Source organism: Schistocerca cancellata, chromosome 2 (assembly GCF_023864275.1).
Source record: "Schistocerca cancellata isolate TAMUIC-IGC-003103 chromosome 2, iqSchCanc2.1, whole genome shotgun sequence".
Classification (NCBI taxonomy): Eukaryota; Metazoa; Arthropoda; class Insecta; order Orthoptera; family Acrididae; genus Schistocerca; species Schistocerca cancellata.
Genome location: NC_064627.1, coordinates 952,572,817 through 952,589,431, shown reverse-complemented (window position 1 = coordinate 952,589,431; position 16,615 = coordinate 952,572,817). Strand labels below are relative to the sequence as shown.

Sequence of the window (16,615 nt, the reverse complement as noted above, 5' to 3'; positions counted from 1 at the left end):
CTCGACGGTGCATCCTGCAGAGACCCAACACTGGGAGCCGTAATGTACACTACTGGCCAAGAAGATGACGTGCTGGAAACGCGAAATTTAACCGACAGGAAGAAGATGCTGTGATATGCAAATGGTTAGCTTTTCAGAGCATTCACACAAGGTTGGCGCCGGTGGCGACACCTACGGCGTGCTGACATGAGGAATGTTTCCACCCGATTTCTCATACACAAAAAGCAGTTGACCGGCTTTACCTGGTGAAACGTTGTTGTGACGCCTCGAGTAAGGAGGAGAAATGCGTACCATCATGTTTCCGACTTTGATAAAGGTCGGATTGTAGCCTATCGCTATTGCGGTTTATCGTATCGCGACATTTCTGCTCACGTTGGTCGAGATCCAATGACAGTTAGCAGAATATGGAATCGGTGGGTTCAGGAGGGTAGTACGGAACGCCGTGCTGGATCCCAACGGCCTCGTATCACTAGCAGTCGAGATGACAGGCATCTAATCCGCATGACTGTAACGGATCGTGCAGCCACGTCTCGATCCCTGAGTCAGCAGATGGGGACGTTTGCAATACCACAACCATCTGCACGAACAGTTCGACGACGTTTGCAGCAGCATGGACTATCACGCTGCATCACAGAAAGGAGCGCCTGCGATGGCGTACTCAACGACGAAACTGGGTGCATCAATGGCAAAACGTCATTTTTTCGGATGAGTCCAGGTTCTGTTTACAGCATCATGATGGTCGCATCCGTGTTTGGTGACATCGCGGTGTCGCACATTGGAAGCGTGTATTCGTCATCGCCATACTGGCGTATCACCCGGCATGATGGTATGGGGTGCCATTGGTTACACGTCTCGGTCACCTCTTGTTCGCATTGACGGCACTTTGGACAGTAAACGTTACAATTCAGATGTGTTACGATCGCATGTTGCAGGTACTGTGCGAGCCTTTCTGGATACAGAAAATGTTCGACTGCTGCCCTGGCCAGCACATTCTCCAGAACTCTCACCAACTGAAAACGTCTGGTCAGTGGTTACCGAGCAACTGGCTCGTCACAATACGCCAGTCACTACTCATGATGAACTGTGGTATTGTGTTGAAGCTGCATGGGCAGCTGTCCTGTACACGCGATCCATGCTCTGTTTGACTCAATGTCCAGGCGTATCAAGGCCGTTATTACGGCCAGAGGTGGTTGTTCTGGGTACTGATTTCTCAGGTTCTATGCACCCAAATTTCGTGAAAATGTAATCACATGTCAGTTCTAGTATAACATATTTGTCCAATGAATACCCATTTATCCTCTGCATTTCTTCTTGGTGTAGCCATTTATAATTGCCAGTAGTATATGTAGGCGAGTACAGCCCAGTGAAAACGATTTTTAGTGGCCGAGTTGTGCTACCGACGGAGCTCACAAGCTGTTCATCGTATTAGTTACCAATGGTGGATGCTTTTGATAGAGAGGGCTCAGGACAGAGTGGCCGATGGGGAGTCTCCAGTTTTCGTTTGGAGCGCTGGACGAGTTCATTCGTTGGTTCAGAAGGGGACACCTCCATTGTTTTGCTTGCTTTCGACCGGTCGGCGACGACAGAAGCCGTGCAACCTTTTTCAGTTCACAGAAACTGTTCGGAAAAATATTTTCGTTTTTGCATTAGTTGTAGCTTTATATGTTAGATTCAGGGTGACTTGCCCATCATTTCATTAACGGTAACAGTTTTCGCGATATTTGCATGTAAGTAAAAGATTACGCGAAATTCGAAAAAGTTTGCAATGGAAAATAGGGGTCGCAAAACTCAGTTTCAGTTTCCACCGAGACTCGAACTCGGATCGCCGGCCGAAGTGACCGCGCGGTTCTGGCGCTGCAGTCTGGAACCGTGAGACCGCTACGGTCGCAGGTTCGAATCCTGCCTCGGGCATGGATGTGTGTGATGTCCTTAGGTTAGGTGGGTTTAACTAGTTCTAAGTTCTAGGGGACTAATGACCTCAGCAGTTGAGTCCCGCCGGCCGAAGTGGCCGTGCGGTTAAAGGCGCTGCAGTCTGGAACCGAGCGACCGCTACGGTCGCAGGTTCGAATCCTGCCTCGGGCATGGCTGTTTGTGTTGTCCTTAGGTTAGTTAGGTTTAACTAGTTCTAAGATCTAGGGGACTAATGACCTCAGCAGTTGAGTCCCATAGTGCTCAGAGCCATTTGAACCAGTTGAGTCCCATAGTGCTTAGAGCCACTTGAACCATTTTTTTCGAACTCGGATCGCTGGATTCAAAGTCCAGAGTGCTAACCATTACCCCATTTTTTTTCCGCAGCCCGGCCATCCATCAAACCTGAAAAGAACAAAATGTCGCAGAAGCCAGCCCCCCTTCCACATGCGACCATTCTGGGTTCTGAAGTGAAGGGAATCACGTTCAAAGCTCCATCAGATCGACACCTCGAGCAGAAATCAGTATGGCGCCTCAAAAAATGTAGCAGTGAATGCACCCAAAGTCGCGACGCGCCACCAACAGTGCGCGGTGCCCACCGTTACGCTACTTATATGGCTACTTACAGATGGCGGCAAGGAGGGCAGGGGTCAATTAGTCTGAGGCCTGGTCACGGTGCCGCCCTCATACCCATCACCACTCACATTGATTGTAAAGGAACATTGATTTTTTTTAATTTTTTTTTTTGTTTTTTTGTTTTTGTTTTTTGGGAAAGCATCAATATGGGATTGGGGCCAGATCATTCGGTTGATACATAAACGGGTGAAGGTTTTAGAGATCGAACAGCTATCCAATACGTGTTCTATTGAAAGCAATATGGAGCATATTACCGTACTTGCAACGATGATCCGAGTAGTGTCTAATTTTAATATATTCCGAAACTCGCTGTAATCGTCGCCCGTCAGCCGATTGAAGACATGACTTGTATATTGGCCCAACAGCCACATGACGGCATTATTTTTAGTTGGCGGAAAAGATTTGACGTCCGGTCTGTGCAGTAAGATCGTGTCTATGTTATTTTCAGAATTCCTAGTTATAAGGGCGACTTTTTGACGAACCCATTGCCAATTGCGCATGCGGTGACTGCAAATATATCTGTGGGGAACATTATCCACTTGGTGACAATCTAGACAATGGGCTGTGTCGCTTAGCCCAATCGCATGCATGCGCTCATTTTTGCTGATAATGTTGTTAACCGTTTTGTACCATGTCGACCTGACCAAGGACGCAAGTACACTGCTGCTGATGTTCGCCCACAGGACATCCCAATTGACTCCAGTGTGCTTTTGTTCGATTTTGTTCTTGCCCTCATATTGTTTCCTGTGCTGCAGAATGTCCTTGGCAGTTAAGGGTCGATGTTGGAGAAGGACCTCGCTCAAGTAGCTCTTTTCCAGGTAATATGTGCGGATGTGGGGGAGCTGGTAGTCGATCGTCTGCACATTGATCGGCGGTTCTACGCTCTTCGGCGCGACTGCCTCAAACAACTTTGCCGTAAGGGTGTCAGAGTAGTTTTGGATTAAGGATGTCATCCGTTTAATGTGCAAAGCCATTGCTTTGGCGTTCAGATCGGTGAGACCCGTACCGCCATGCAGAGGGTCGAGGGTCACAGTCTTCACGTCAACTCGAAATATTTCCCCCCGCCACAGAAAATTGATCAACTTGCTCATTATCTGTTTGGCTGTGACAGTGGGGATTGGAAAGACCTGTGCCACATAATATGCTCACGACAGGATGTACGTATTTATAAATTTAACCCTCTGAATTTGGTCCATGCTGCGATAAAAGTTATCTATTAAAGCACCCTTGACTTTGAGCGAGACATCCCGCCAATTCGCCGTTATCATCCTTTGTGGGGGGACCGTCAGTATCGTCCCAAGAGATTTGTGTTCCGTAACATGGTTAGCCCATTCTAGGCAGACATCGTCAAGTCCCCTTATACGTAGAAATTTGCTTTTAGTTTCATTCATTTTTGCGCCAGAAGCGGAGCAATAGCTTCTGAGGTCTGCCTCCAGTTGAATCACATCTTCCCTGTTCCTCACGACGATGACGACATCATATATGCCGAAACTGCAGTTTTCTTCCCGGCGATCGTTATGCCCGTCATGTGCTCTTGTACTAGCCGCAGCAATGGTTCTAGTGAGATGACAAAGAGCAACATGGAAAGGGGGCTTCCTTGGGGGACACCCCTTGCGATGGTAATGGGTCTTGTGAGCTGGCAGTTGACGGAGATCGTGGCGGCCAGACCAGTGATCATATTGCGCACGACAGCGATGGAGTCATGCCCGAAGCCCATCCTCCGCATCGTTTCGAAGAGGTATGTATGGCTGACACTATCAAATGCTTTATAAAAGTCGACAAAAAGGAGGCCGCAATTAATGGTGCTGGCAGACGACAGAGCGACGATATCTCTATATTGTACTGTAGTCTGAAATATTGATTGCCTATAAGCACAAGTTTGCTGTTGCCCAATTATGTTTGCGGTCAACGGCATCATTCGATTGTTTAAAACTCTCGCAATAATCTTATAATCTGAATTAAGAAGAGAAATCGGCCGGAAGTTGTTAATCTTTTTAGATCCCTCATTTTTAGGAAACAATACGATTTTACATTCTTTAAGTTCTGATGGTACAAACTTTCCCCGCAAGACGTCGTTAACGCCTTGTGTCAACTTATCACATATGATACTCCAATATCGTCGATAGAATTCCACCGGAAGGCCATCAGGGCCCGGCGATTTACTTTTAGGGGAGCCGCGAATTATTTCAAGGACATCATCTGGACTAAAAGCCGAAAATAAACTGGCGTTGTCGTCGGCCGTAAATGTGGAGGTGGTAAACGCAAACAACTCATCCGAATCGACCTCTCGCGTTGCTTCTGCCTCATACAGGGCACTGTAACACCTGTGGATTTCTCTGATTATCTCATTTTGCACAGTGAGGACAGTTCCGTTTACTACTCTATGTTGGTCCATGAATATCCGTCATCGGTTCTTGCGATGTTTAATCAGATGATATAACGCAGCCGTTTCGTCCTCGCTAACAGATCTGGCTTTTGACTTAATTTTAAGACCTTCCAGTAGTTTTCTCCTTAAGCTTAATACTGCCGCTTTAATTTTATTGATGTCGGACAAGCGCCTGTCTGAGCCATCTGCCTGATTATACGAGTCCCTTAAAACCATGTAGTAAAATTCCATTGTACGGTGAACTGCCCGAGATGTCTCTATACTGTAAGATATAATTACTTTCCGTAATTTGGGCTTCGCCTTGCGGGTCCACCACTCCAAAACACTCGGAAAGTTGTGTCCAGAGCGCATGCAAAATTCCCAAGCCGTCTTTAATTCGGCCTCGAGCACGTCGCCTGTTAAAAGGCCGACATTCATGCTCCACTGATTCCTAAACCAGTGAGTTGGTTGCCGGTCTAAGTTTATGCAGGCACTCACACTACAGTGATCAGAGAAGCTGACTGGAGTGATTTCCACTTGTAGCAAATTAATCACTATGTGACTTGACATATAGATTCTATCAATCCTGCTACTGGTATTATGTGAAATGTGCGTGTATTTCACAAGTGTGGGATACTTAACTTCCCACGCGTCCCTCAGTTTCATTTGGAAGACAAGAAAGTTTAATTCAGGGGAATAATTAAAATTGGAGGATTGATCTTTATGGTGCAATACACAATTAAAATCGTCAGCAATTATCAAGTTTGGAGAGTCTCTCCGCAATAAGTAGATGATATCCTCCTTAAAAAACTTCGATCTGTCAGCGTGCCGTGCGCTTCCAGATGGTGCATACAGATTGATTACAGTGACGCCCATGACATTCATTCCTATGCCCCGTCCAGAGTCTAACTTTTCGACATCGGTTAGAGGTATTCCTTCCCTGACTAAAATCGCTGCGCCAGCACTCAATTCGGGAGCGAAATTGATTATTGCAACATAGCCGGGAATGTTAATTTGCCATGTTGCAACCTCTTGTAAAAGGGCAATATCTGTACCAGAGTCAAACAAAAATTGTTTCAATAAAGCAAGTTTTAACTCTGACGTAATCCTATTGATATTAAGGGAGGTGATAGTATAGACCTGTAGCATACAGGTAATGAGATGTAAAAGAATAACAAAACGATGCCATCGAGCTCAAGAGTGCCGGCTGCAGAATTAAAAAAGGTATAATGTGAGCAGCCATGAGAGGTTTATTGGATGAAGAAGCTAAATAAAGACCATAACAAGTGATACACTACGAATCATAGGCCGGTTGTAGCAAAAACGACACAGTGAATGTTGCGAACCATAACAGGATAAAATGACAGAAGAAACACGAAGAAGCTTTGCAACCTTAGGCGACAGTATGGAACAAACCTTGTACCAACGGAATTACTACTGTGGAGGATGGGCTTCGCCGGGTTTTTTGCTGTTGTCATCACCGAATCGTTCCCTCACAATTTCATAACTAATATTTCGGGGTACTACATCCGCTTGCGACGAAGTGGAATTGCCCTTGTTGCGAGAAACGGAGAGATTTGGCTGTGGATTGAGCCTTCGTCGTGGGGCGTTTTGAGGTCGCGGAGTTTTTGTGGATTCTTTGAGACACGGTGGCGTCGTTGTCGCAGCACTGCCGCCGGCAGCTGGCAGGTTGGTAAACACTTTCGCTTGCTTATTTCCGCCCGGAACTTGTTGTCGGGCGTCAGCTGTAGCGCGTTGTTGACACAACACTTCCTCATTGTGTGCGCGTTGTAGCAACTGTTGTCCTTCGGGCGCGGCACTCAAAATAGGAGGTTCCTGTTCATGACCCGGCGTCTCAGAATTCGGCATCCCCTCAAGTCCATTCGCACTGGCTTCAAAATCGACCCGCATAACATCATCTGGTACTAAATCCTCCGCGATTGATGGTTTTGGTTTCCGGGCTGCAGGAGTCGTGTGAGATACTTCCTCATCTGAATGCTCATCACTACGTTCCAGCGGCCTTTTCTTTTGCTGAGATTCATTTTCAAGACAAACTGGTGCAGCAGTTTGCCGTCCTACGAGAGGTGGGAACGCATCAGAGGTTATGGGCGGGGTCTCGGAGGTAGTTGCCTGGGCAGCATCAACATCAGGGTGTTCAGAAGAACCAGAAGTATCAACTGCCATTACCTCGTTAAGTGTTAATCTACGCCGCGGCTGGAGATTATTTTTTAAGACAAAAACTCTGCGAGGGCAGTCTTGGCGAATATGGCCTAGTTCATTGCAGATATGGCAGGTGGGACCTTGACCAGAATATATAATGTGAGCCTTATAACCATCGACCGTGATGTGAGAAGGAATGTTCACTTTTACTTCCATGTCCACAGATCTAAACCCATTGAAACATTGTAATTTGTAGCGAGACGACCACTTTTCGTTGACAATTTCTTTAACCTCACCAAACTTAGAAAGTGCATCTTTAATTTTAGCATTGTCAATCTCTATGGGCAAGTTAAGTACTCGAACGGTCTGAATCGAAATATCGGCACGTGTTACAGTAACCATACTAGTGGTGCCGTAGCGGTGAACAAAAGGGACTTGTTTGCCGTTGTTTTCAAGAAGTCGATCAACTGCTACCGGAATGAGAAACTTGACAAACACGCAATAACGATCAGAATCTAGCTGGGTGGTGTGCACAGAATCAGAAGTGATGCCTATTACCTCGGTTAGCCAGTCATGAATCTCGAGGGTGGTCGATTGAATCGCGAATATCCTTGTCAAAGCCAAAAACCAGGGTGTTTTTCCGGATGGTGGCAGACATGGCGCTGCAGCTGTAGGGAATCCGGTCAAGCCTGAATCCCGTACAAGATCGGCAAGTTGCTGACGAAAAGGACGACCACAAAAAAGTACAATACACGTGAATCACTCGGAACACATAAACAAACAACGGCAAACAGTAAACACTGGCAAGGAAACCGACGACGTGGAGCAACCAGGTAGCACGTCCGACCGCTGCGACAGCGAAAACCGGAATGTGCACCATGGAACCGGATGACAATGACGGTCTTAAATTCAGTAGCACCAGTGTCATTAAGCCGATAAGATGTGACGTTATTACATGTAGCGTCCTCAGGAAGTGTTTGCGTGGCAAATGAAGCAACCAAGTAGGCTGAAAGTGGGAAGTGCAGCTTCCAATCTAGCGAGAATTCTTGCCAGCACTCGTACATGAAAGGATGTCGAAGGCTCAGGTAAACAAAATCGCGGCACAGCCACTTTCGTACGGTGGATGCTTTGTGCTGGAAGCAGCCTAGCTATGAAAACAGCTATGGACACAGAGTACTGTCGAAAACTGCGTGCTGACACAGAACGCCGGCCGGTGTGGCCGTGCGGTCAAAGGCGCTTCAGTCTGGAACCACGTGACCGCTACGGTCGCAGGTTCGAATCCTGCCTCGGGCATGGATGTGTATCATGTCCTTAGGTTAGTTAGGTTTAATTTGTTCTAAGTTCTAGGCGACTGATGACCTCAGAAGTTAAGTCGCATAGTGCTCAAGACATTTTGACACAGAACGCTACGTAATGGACGGATAGTGCGTCACGCGATAACATTTACACTTCACACGGTCGAAATACTGTCACACAACCCACGCACCTCTTTCAGCATTCACATACACTGGTGTTCAGCACAGCTCATGTAGTAGGTGTCGGATTAAGAAGCTGTCAGAGAATAAGGTTCAGATAGGATGCTACAGCTAGCAAGTGCGGCAAGACCTCAGCAGCTACCGGAGTGCAAAACTGTTTACTTGTGCGGCCTGTTGGTCTAGGGGTATGATTCCTGCTTTGGGTGCATGAGGTCCCGTGTTCGAATCCCGGAAAGAACCAACTTTTCACTTTCGTGACAACCAAGCACTACGATGAACTAGCGAGTCTCTGAAAGTAAGCCATGCAACAGGACAAACTGCATGTCGGGCCACTGGCCCATGAGACTGGCAAGTGCGTCATGTGGACAGCAATCCACGTGGCAGGATTAAACCGTCTTCGCTTACTTATATCTATTCGTAAAGATTGGTACCTACAAAGATTCTATTCGTTTCCCAAAAGCTAGTACATGGCACGCACGTTTGTAAAATGCATGCGCATGCAGCACCCAAAATGGAAAAATGTCTTTCCTGTCCTGCTGGCAGAAACAGCTGAGGTAGTCTGCTCGCAGTTGAAGCCCTACGTTCCGTTATTAATATTAGCAGCAAAAGTATAAGCATTTGGAGCGTTCCCCATTCACGTGTGGACTGCCATTAACACGATCGCAAAACACAGCATCATGTTCCAACGAGCCTCGAACTCGGATCGCTGGATTCAAAGTCCAGAGTGCTAACCATTACACCATGGAACCGGACGCCTGCAGCGGTCTTCAATTCAGTAGCATTATTTCATTAAGCCGATAAGATGCGATGTTATTTCATGTTGCGTCCTCAGGAAGTGTTTGCGTGGCAAATGAAGCAACCAGGTAGGCTGAAAGTGGAAGGTGCACCTTCGAATGTAGCAAGAATTCTTGCCAGTATTCGTACATCAAGTGATGTCGAAGGCTCAGGTAATCAAAATCGCGCAACGGCCACTTTCGTATGGTGCATGCATTGTGCTGGAAGCAGCCTAGCTACGGAAACAGCTATGGACACAGCGTACTGTCGAAAACTGCGTGCTGACACAGAACGCTACGTAGTGGGCGGATAGTGCGTGACACGATAACATTTGCACTTCACACGGTCGTAATACTGACACACAAATCTAGCAGCTCTTTGAGCATTCACATACACTGGTGTTCAGCACAGCTCATGTTGTGGGTGTCGGATTAAGAAAGCTCTTTGAGAATATGGTCCATATTGTATGCTGCAACTAGCAAGTGCGGCAAGATGTCGGTAGGTGGCGGGGTGCAGACGTGCTTTCTTGCGCGGCCTGTTGGTCTAGGGGTATGATTTCTGCCTTGGGAGCAGGAGGTCCCGTGTTCAAATCCCGGACAGACCCTACTTTTCACTTTCGCGACAACCAAACACTACGATAAACTTGCGAGTCTCTGAAAGTGAGCCATGCAACAGGACAAACTGCATGTGGGCCACCGGCCCAAGAGACTGGCAAGTGCGTCATGTGGAAAGCAATCTAAGTGGCAGGATTAAGCCGTCTTCGCTCACTTCTATCTATACGTAACGACTGGCACGTACAGCGATTCTATTCGTTTCCCAGGAACTAGTACATCGCATGCACGTTTGTTAAATGCATGCGCATGCAGCACCCAAAACGGAGAGATGTCTTTCCTGCTGGGAGAAACAGCTGAGGGCGTCTTCTCGCAGTTGAACCCCTTACGTTCCGTTATTAATCCTAGTATCAAAAGCATAAGCATTTGGAGCGTTCCCCATTCACGTGTGGACTGCTATTAGCAATTAAACGGCTCGTACATATTTCTAGAACCGAGCGCAAAACACACCGTCAGGTTCCACCGAGACTCGAACTCGGAACGCTGGAGTCAAAGTCCAGAGTGCTAACCATTACACCATGGAACCGGACACCTGTAGCGGTCTTCAATTCAGTAGCATCATGTCATTAAGCCGATAAGATGCGATGTTATTTCATGTCGCGTCCTCAGGAAGTGTTTGCGTGGCAAATGAAGCAACCAGGTAGGCTGAAAGTGGAAGGTGCATCTTCGAATGTAGCTAGAATTCTTGCCAGTATTCGTACATCAAGTGATGTCGAAGGCTCAGGTAATCAAAATCGCGCAACGGCCACTTTCGTATGGTGCATGCACTGTGCTGGAAGCAGCTTACCTATGGAAACAGCTATGAACACAGAGTACTGTCGAAAACTGCGTGCTGACACAGAACGCTACGTAGTGGGCGGATAGTGCGTGACACGATAACATTTGCACTTCACACGGTCGAAATACTGACACACAACTCTAGCAGCTCTTTGAGCATTCACAAACACTGGTGTTCAGCACAGCTCATGTTGTAGGTGTCGGATTAAGAAAGCTCTTTGAGAATATGGTCCTGATTGTATGCTGCAACTAGCAAGTGCGGCAAGATGTCAGTAGATGGCGGGGTGCAGCCGTGCTTCCTTGTGCGGCCTGTTGGTCTAGGGGTATGATTCCTGCTTTGGGTGCAGGAGGTCCAGGGTTCAAATCCAGGACAGGCCCTACTTTTCACTTTCGCGACAACCAAACACTACGATAAACTTGCGAGTCTCTGAAAGTAAGCAATGCAACAGGACAAACTGCCCACCGGCCCAAGAGACTGGCAAGTGCGTCATGTGGAAAGCAATCTACGTGGCAGGATTAAGCCGCCTTCGCTCACTTATATCTATACGTAAAGACTGGCACGTACAGCGATTCTACACTCCTGGAAATTGAAATAAGATCACCGTGAAATCATTGTCCCAGGAAGGGGAAACTTTATTGACACATTCCTGGGGTCAGATACATCACATGATCACACTGACAGAACCACAGGCACATAGACACAGGCAACAGAGCATGCACAATGTCGGCACTAGTACAGTGTATATCCACCTTTCGCAGCAATGCAGGCTGCTATTCTCCCATGGAGACATTCGTAGAGATGCTGGATGTAGTCCTGTGGAACGCCTTGCCATGCCATTTCCACCTTGCGCCTCAGTTGGACCAGCGTTCGTGCTGGACGTGCAGACCGCGTGAGACGACGCTTCATCCAGTCCCAAACATGCTCAATGGGGGACAGATCCGGAGATCTTGCTGGCCAGGGTAGTTGACTTACACCTTCTAGAGCACGTTGGGTGGCACGGGATACATGCGGACGTGCATTGTCCTGTTGGAACAGCAAGTTCCCTTGCCGGTCTAGGAATGGTAGAACGATGGGTTCGACGACGGTTTGGATGTACCGTGCACTATTCAGTGTCCCCTCGACGATCACCAGTGGTGTACGGCCAGTGTAGGAGATCGCTCCCCACACCATGTTGCCGGGTGTTGGCCCTGTGTGCCTCGGTCGTATGCAGTCCTGCTTGTGGCGCTCACCTGCACATCGCCAAACACGCATACGACCATCATTGGCACCAAGGCAGAAGCGACTCTCATCGCTGAAGACGACACGTCTCCATTCGTCCCTCCAATCACGCCTGTCGCGACACCACTGGAGGCGGGCTGCACGATGTTGGGGCGTGAGCGGAAGACGGCCTAACGGTGTGCGGGACCGTAGCCCAGCTTCATGGGGACGGTTGCGAATGGTCCTCGCCGATACCCCAGGAGCAACAGTGTCCCTAATTTGCTGGGAAGTGGCGGTGCGGTCCCCTACGGCACTGCGTAGGATCCTACGGTCTTGGCGTGCATCCGTGCGTCGCTGCGGTCCGGTCCCAGGTCGACGGGCACGTGCACCTTCCGCCGACCACTGGCGACAACATCGATGTACTGTGGAGACCTCACGCCCCAAGTGTTGAGCAATTCGGCGGTACGTCCACCCGGCCTCCCGCATGCCCAGTATACGCCCTCGCTCAAAGTCCGTCAACTGCACATACGGTTCACGTCCACGCTGTCGCGGCATGCTACCAGTGTTAAAGACTGCGATGGAGCTCCGTATGCCCCGGCAAACTGGCTGATACTGACGGCGGCGGTGCACAAATGCTGCGCAGCTAGCGCCATTCGACGGCCAACACCGCGGTTCAAGTGTGTCCGCTGTGCCGTGCGTGTGATCATTGCTTGTACAGCCCTCTCGCAGTCTCCGGAGCAAGTATGGTGGGTCTGACACACCGGTGTCAATGTGTTCTTTTTTCCATTTCCAGGAGTGTATTCGTTTCCCAGGAACTAGTACAACGCATGCACGTTTGTTAAATGCATGCGCATGCAGCACCCAAAACGGAGTGATGTCTTTCCTGCTGGGAGAAACAGCTGAGGGCGTCTTCTCGCAGTTGAACCCCTTACGTTCCGTTATTAATCCTAGTATCAAAAGCATAAGCATTTGGAGCGTTCCCCATTCACGTGTGGACTGCTATTAACAATTTGCGTTACATGATCCTAGCTAAAATTCTGCATATACAATTCCAACTACCGGCTCGTACACATTTCTAGAAACGAGCGCAAAACACAGCGTCAGGTTCCACCGAGACTCGAAATCGAATCGCTGGATTCAAAGTCCAGAGTGCTAACCATTACACCATGGAACCGGACGCCTGTAGCGGTCTTCAATTCAGTAGCATCATGTCATTATGCCGATAAGATGCGATGTTATTTCATGTAGCGTCCTCAGGAAGTGTTTGCGTGGCAAATGAAGCAACCAGGTAGGCTGAAAGTGGAAGGTGCACCTTCGAATGTAGCAAGAATTCTTGCCAGTATTCGTACATCAAGTGATGTCGAAGGCTCAGGTAACCAAAATCGCGCAACGGCCACTTTCGTGTGGTGCATGCATTGTGCTGGAAGCAGCCTAGCTATGGAAACAACTATGGACACAGAATACTGTCGAAAACTGCGTGCTGACACAGAACGCTACGTAGTGGGCGGATAGTGCGTGACACGATAACATTTGCACTTCACACGGTCGAAATACTGACACACAACTCTAGCAGCTCTTTGAGCATTCACATACACTGGTGTTCAGCACAGCTCATGTTGTGGGTGTCGGATTAAGAAAGCTCTTTGAGAATATGGTCCTGATTGTATGCTGCAACTAGCAAGTGCGGCAAGATGCCAGTAGGTGGCGGGGTGCAGACTTGTTTCCTTGTGCGGCCCGTTGGTCTAGGGGTATGATTCCTGCTTTGGGTGCAGGAAGTCCCGGGTTCAAATCCCGGACAGGCGCTGCTTATCACTTTCGCGACAACCAAGCACTACGATAAACTTGCGAGTCTCTGAAAGTAAGCCATGCAACAGGACAAACTGCATGTGGGCCACCGGCCCAAGAGACTGGCAAGTGCGTCATGTGGAAAGCAAGCTACGTGGCAGGATTAAGCCGTCTTCGCTCACTTATATCTATACGTAAAGACTGGCACGTACAGCGATTCTATTCGTTTCCCAGGATCTAGTACATCGCATGCACGTTTGTTAAATGCATGCGCATGCAGCACCAGAACGGAGAGATGTCTTTCCTGCTGGGAGAAACAGCTGAGGGCGTCTTCTCGCAGTTGAACCCCTTACGTTCCGTTATTAATCCTAGTATCAAAAGCATAAGCATTTGGAGCGTTCCCTATTCACGTGTGGACTGCTATTAACAATTTGCGTACACATTTCTAGAAACGAGCGCAAAACAAAGCGTCAGGTTCCACCGAGACTCGAACTCGGATCGCTGGATTCAAAGTCCAGAGTGCTAACCATTGCACCATGGAACCAAATGCCTTTAGCGGTCTTCAATTCAGTAGCATCATGTCATTAAGCCGATAAGATGCGATGTTATTTCATGTAGCGTCCTCAGGAAGTGTTTGCGTGGCAAATGAAGAAACCAGGTAGGCTGAATGTGGAAGGTGCACCTTCGAATGTAGCAAGAATTCTTGCCAGTATTCGTACATCAAGTGATGTCGAAGGCTCAGGTAATCAAAATCGCGCAACGCCCACTTTCGTATGGTGCATGCATTGTGCTGGAAGCAGCCTAGCTATGGAAACAACTATGGACACAGAGTACTGTCGAAAACTGCGTGCTGACACAGAACGCTACGTAGTGGGCGGATAGTGCGTGACACGATAACATTTGCACTTCACACGGTCGAAATACTGACACACAACTCTAGCAGCTCTTTGAGAATTCACATACACTGGTGTTCAGCACAGCTCATGTTGTGGGTGTCGGATTAAGAAAGCTCTTTGAGAATATGGTCCTGATTGTATGCTGCAACTAGCAAGTGCGGCAAGATGCCAGTAGGTGGCGGGGTGCAGACTTGTTTCCTTGTGCGGCCTGTTGGTCTAGGAGTATGATTCCTGCTTTGGGTGCAGGAAGTCCCGGGTTCAAATCCCGGACAGGCCCTGCTTTTCACTTTCGCGACAACCAAACACTACGATAAACTTGCGAGTCTCTGAAAGTAAGCCATGCAACAGGACAAACTGCATGTGGGCCACCGGCCCAAGAGACTGGCAAGTGCGTCATGTGGAAAGCAAGCTACGTGGCAGGATTAAGCCGTCTTCGCTCACTTATATCTATACGTAAAGACTGGCACGTACAGCGATTCTATTCGTTTCCCAGGATCTAGTACATCGCATGCACGTTTGTTAAATGCATGCGCATGCAGCACCCAAAACGGAGAGATGTCTTTCCTGCTGGGAGAAACAGCTGAGGGCGTCTTCTCGCAGTTGAACCCCTTTCGTTCCGTTATTAATCCTAGTATCAAAAGCATAAGCATTTGGAGCGTTCCCCATTCACGTGTGGACTGCTATTAACTATTTGCGTACACATTTCTAGAAACGAGCGCAAAACACAGCGTCAGGTTCCACCGAGACTCGAACTCGGATCGCTGGATTCAAAGTCCAGAGTGCTAACCATTACACCATGGAACCGGATGCCTTTCGCGGTCTTCAATTCAGTAGCATCATGTCATTAAGCCGATAAGATGCGATGTTATTTCATGTAGCGTCCTCAGGAAGTGTTTGCGTGGCAAATGAAGCAACCAGGTAGCCTGAAAGTGGATGGTGTACCTTCGAATGTAGCAAGAATTCTTGCCAGTATTCGTACATCAAGTGATGTCGAAGGCTCAGGTAATCAAAATCGCGCAACGGCCACTTTCGTGTGGTGCATGCATTGTGCTGGAAGCAGCCTAGCTATGGAAACAGCTATGGACACAGAGTACTGTCGAAAACTGCGTGCTGACACAGAACGCTACGTAGTGGGCGAATAGTGCGTGACACGATAACATTTGCACTTCACACGGTCGAAATACTGACACACAACTCTAGCAGCTCTTTGAGCATTCACATACACTGGTGTTCAGCACAGCTCATGTTGTGGGTGTCGGAGTAAGAAAGCTCTTTGAGAATATGGTCCTGATTGTATGCTGCAACTAGCAAGTGCGGCAAGATGCCAGTAGGTGGCGGGGTGCAGACTTGTTTCCTTGTGCGGCCTGTTGGTCTAGGGGTATGATTCCTGCTTTGGGTGCAGGAAGTCCCGGGTTCAAATCCCGGACAGGCCCTGCTTTTCACTTTCGTGACAACCAAACACTACGATTAACTTGCGAGTCTCTGAAAGTAAGCCATGCAACAGGACAAACTGCACATTGGCCCAAGATAATGGCAAGTGCGTCATGTGGAAAGCAAGCTACGTGGCAGGATTAAGCCGTCTTCGCTCACTTATATCTATACGTAAAGACTGGCACGTACAGCGATTCTATTCGTTTCCCAGGATCTAGTACATCGCATGCACGTTTGTTAAATGCATGCGCATGTAGCACCCAAAACGGAGAGATGTCTTTCCTGCTGGGAGAAACAGCTGAGGGCGTCTTCTCGCAGTTGAACCCCTTACGTTCCGTTATTAATCCTAGTATCAAAAGCATAAGCATTTGGAGCGTTCCCCATTCACGTGTGGACTGCTATTATCAATTTGCGTACACATTTCTAGAAACGAGCGCAAAACACAGCGTCAGGTTCCACCGAGACTCGAACTCGGATCGCTGGATTCAAAGTCCAGAGTGCTAACAATAACACCATGGAGCCGGATGCCTTTAGCGGTCTTCAATTCAGTAGCATCATGTCATTAAGCCGATAAGATGCGATGTTATTTCATGTAGCGT

At 48.3% G+C, this 16,615-nt stretch overlaps 8 non-coding genes across 8 annotated transcripts; 4 read left to right on the top strand and 4 right to left on the bottom strand.

The window, feature by feature from the left end:
- The first annotated feature begins 9,850 nt into the window (after positions 1 to 9,850).
- On the top strand, positions 9,851 to 9,922 carry Trnap-ugg (transfer RNA proline (anticodon UGG)). Its single transcript has one exon. It is a non-coding gene; the product is annotated as a tRNA-Pro (tRNA).
- Positions 9,923 to 10,383: 461 nt separating this feature from the next.
- Trnaq-uug (transfer RNA glutamine (anticodon UUG)) lies at positions 10,384 to 10,455 on the bottom strand. The gene has a single exon. It is a non-coding gene; the product is annotated as a tRNA-Gln (tRNA).
- A 557-nt stretch (positions 10,456 to 11,012) lies between these two features.
- On the top strand, positions 11,013 to 11,084 carry Trnap-ugg (transfer RNA proline (anticodon UGG)). Its single transcript has one exon. It is a non-coding gene; the product is annotated as a tRNA-Pro (tRNA).
- Positions 11,085 to 13,006: 1,922 nt separating this feature from the next.
- Positions 13,007 to 13,078, bottom strand: Trnaq-uug (transfer RNA glutamine (anticodon UUG)). Its single transcript has one exon. It is a non-coding gene; the product is annotated as a tRNA-Gln (tRNA).
- Positions 13,079 to 14,161: 1,083 nt separating this feature from the next.
- Trnaq-uug (transfer RNA glutamine (anticodon UUG)) lies at positions 14,162 to 14,233 on the bottom strand. Its single transcript has one exon. It is a non-coding gene; the product is annotated as a tRNA-Gln (tRNA).
- A 557-nt stretch (positions 14,234 to 14,790) lies between these two features.
- On the top strand, positions 14,791 to 14,862 carry Trnap-ugg (transfer RNA proline (anticodon UGG)). Its single transcript has one exon. It is a non-coding gene; the product is annotated as a tRNA-Pro (tRNA).
- Positions 14,863 to 15,317: 455 nt separating this feature from the next.
- On the bottom strand, positions 15,318 to 15,389 carry Trnaq-uug (transfer RNA glutamine (anticodon UUG)). The gene has a single exon. It is a non-coding gene; the product is annotated as a tRNA-Gln (tRNA).
- A 557-nt stretch (positions 15,390 to 15,946) lies between these two features.
- Positions 15,947 to 16,018, top strand: Trnap-ugg (transfer RNA proline (anticodon UGG)). The gene has a single exon. It is a non-coding gene; the product is annotated as a tRNA-Pro (tRNA).
- Positions 16,019 to 16,615: the final 597 nt, after the last annotated feature.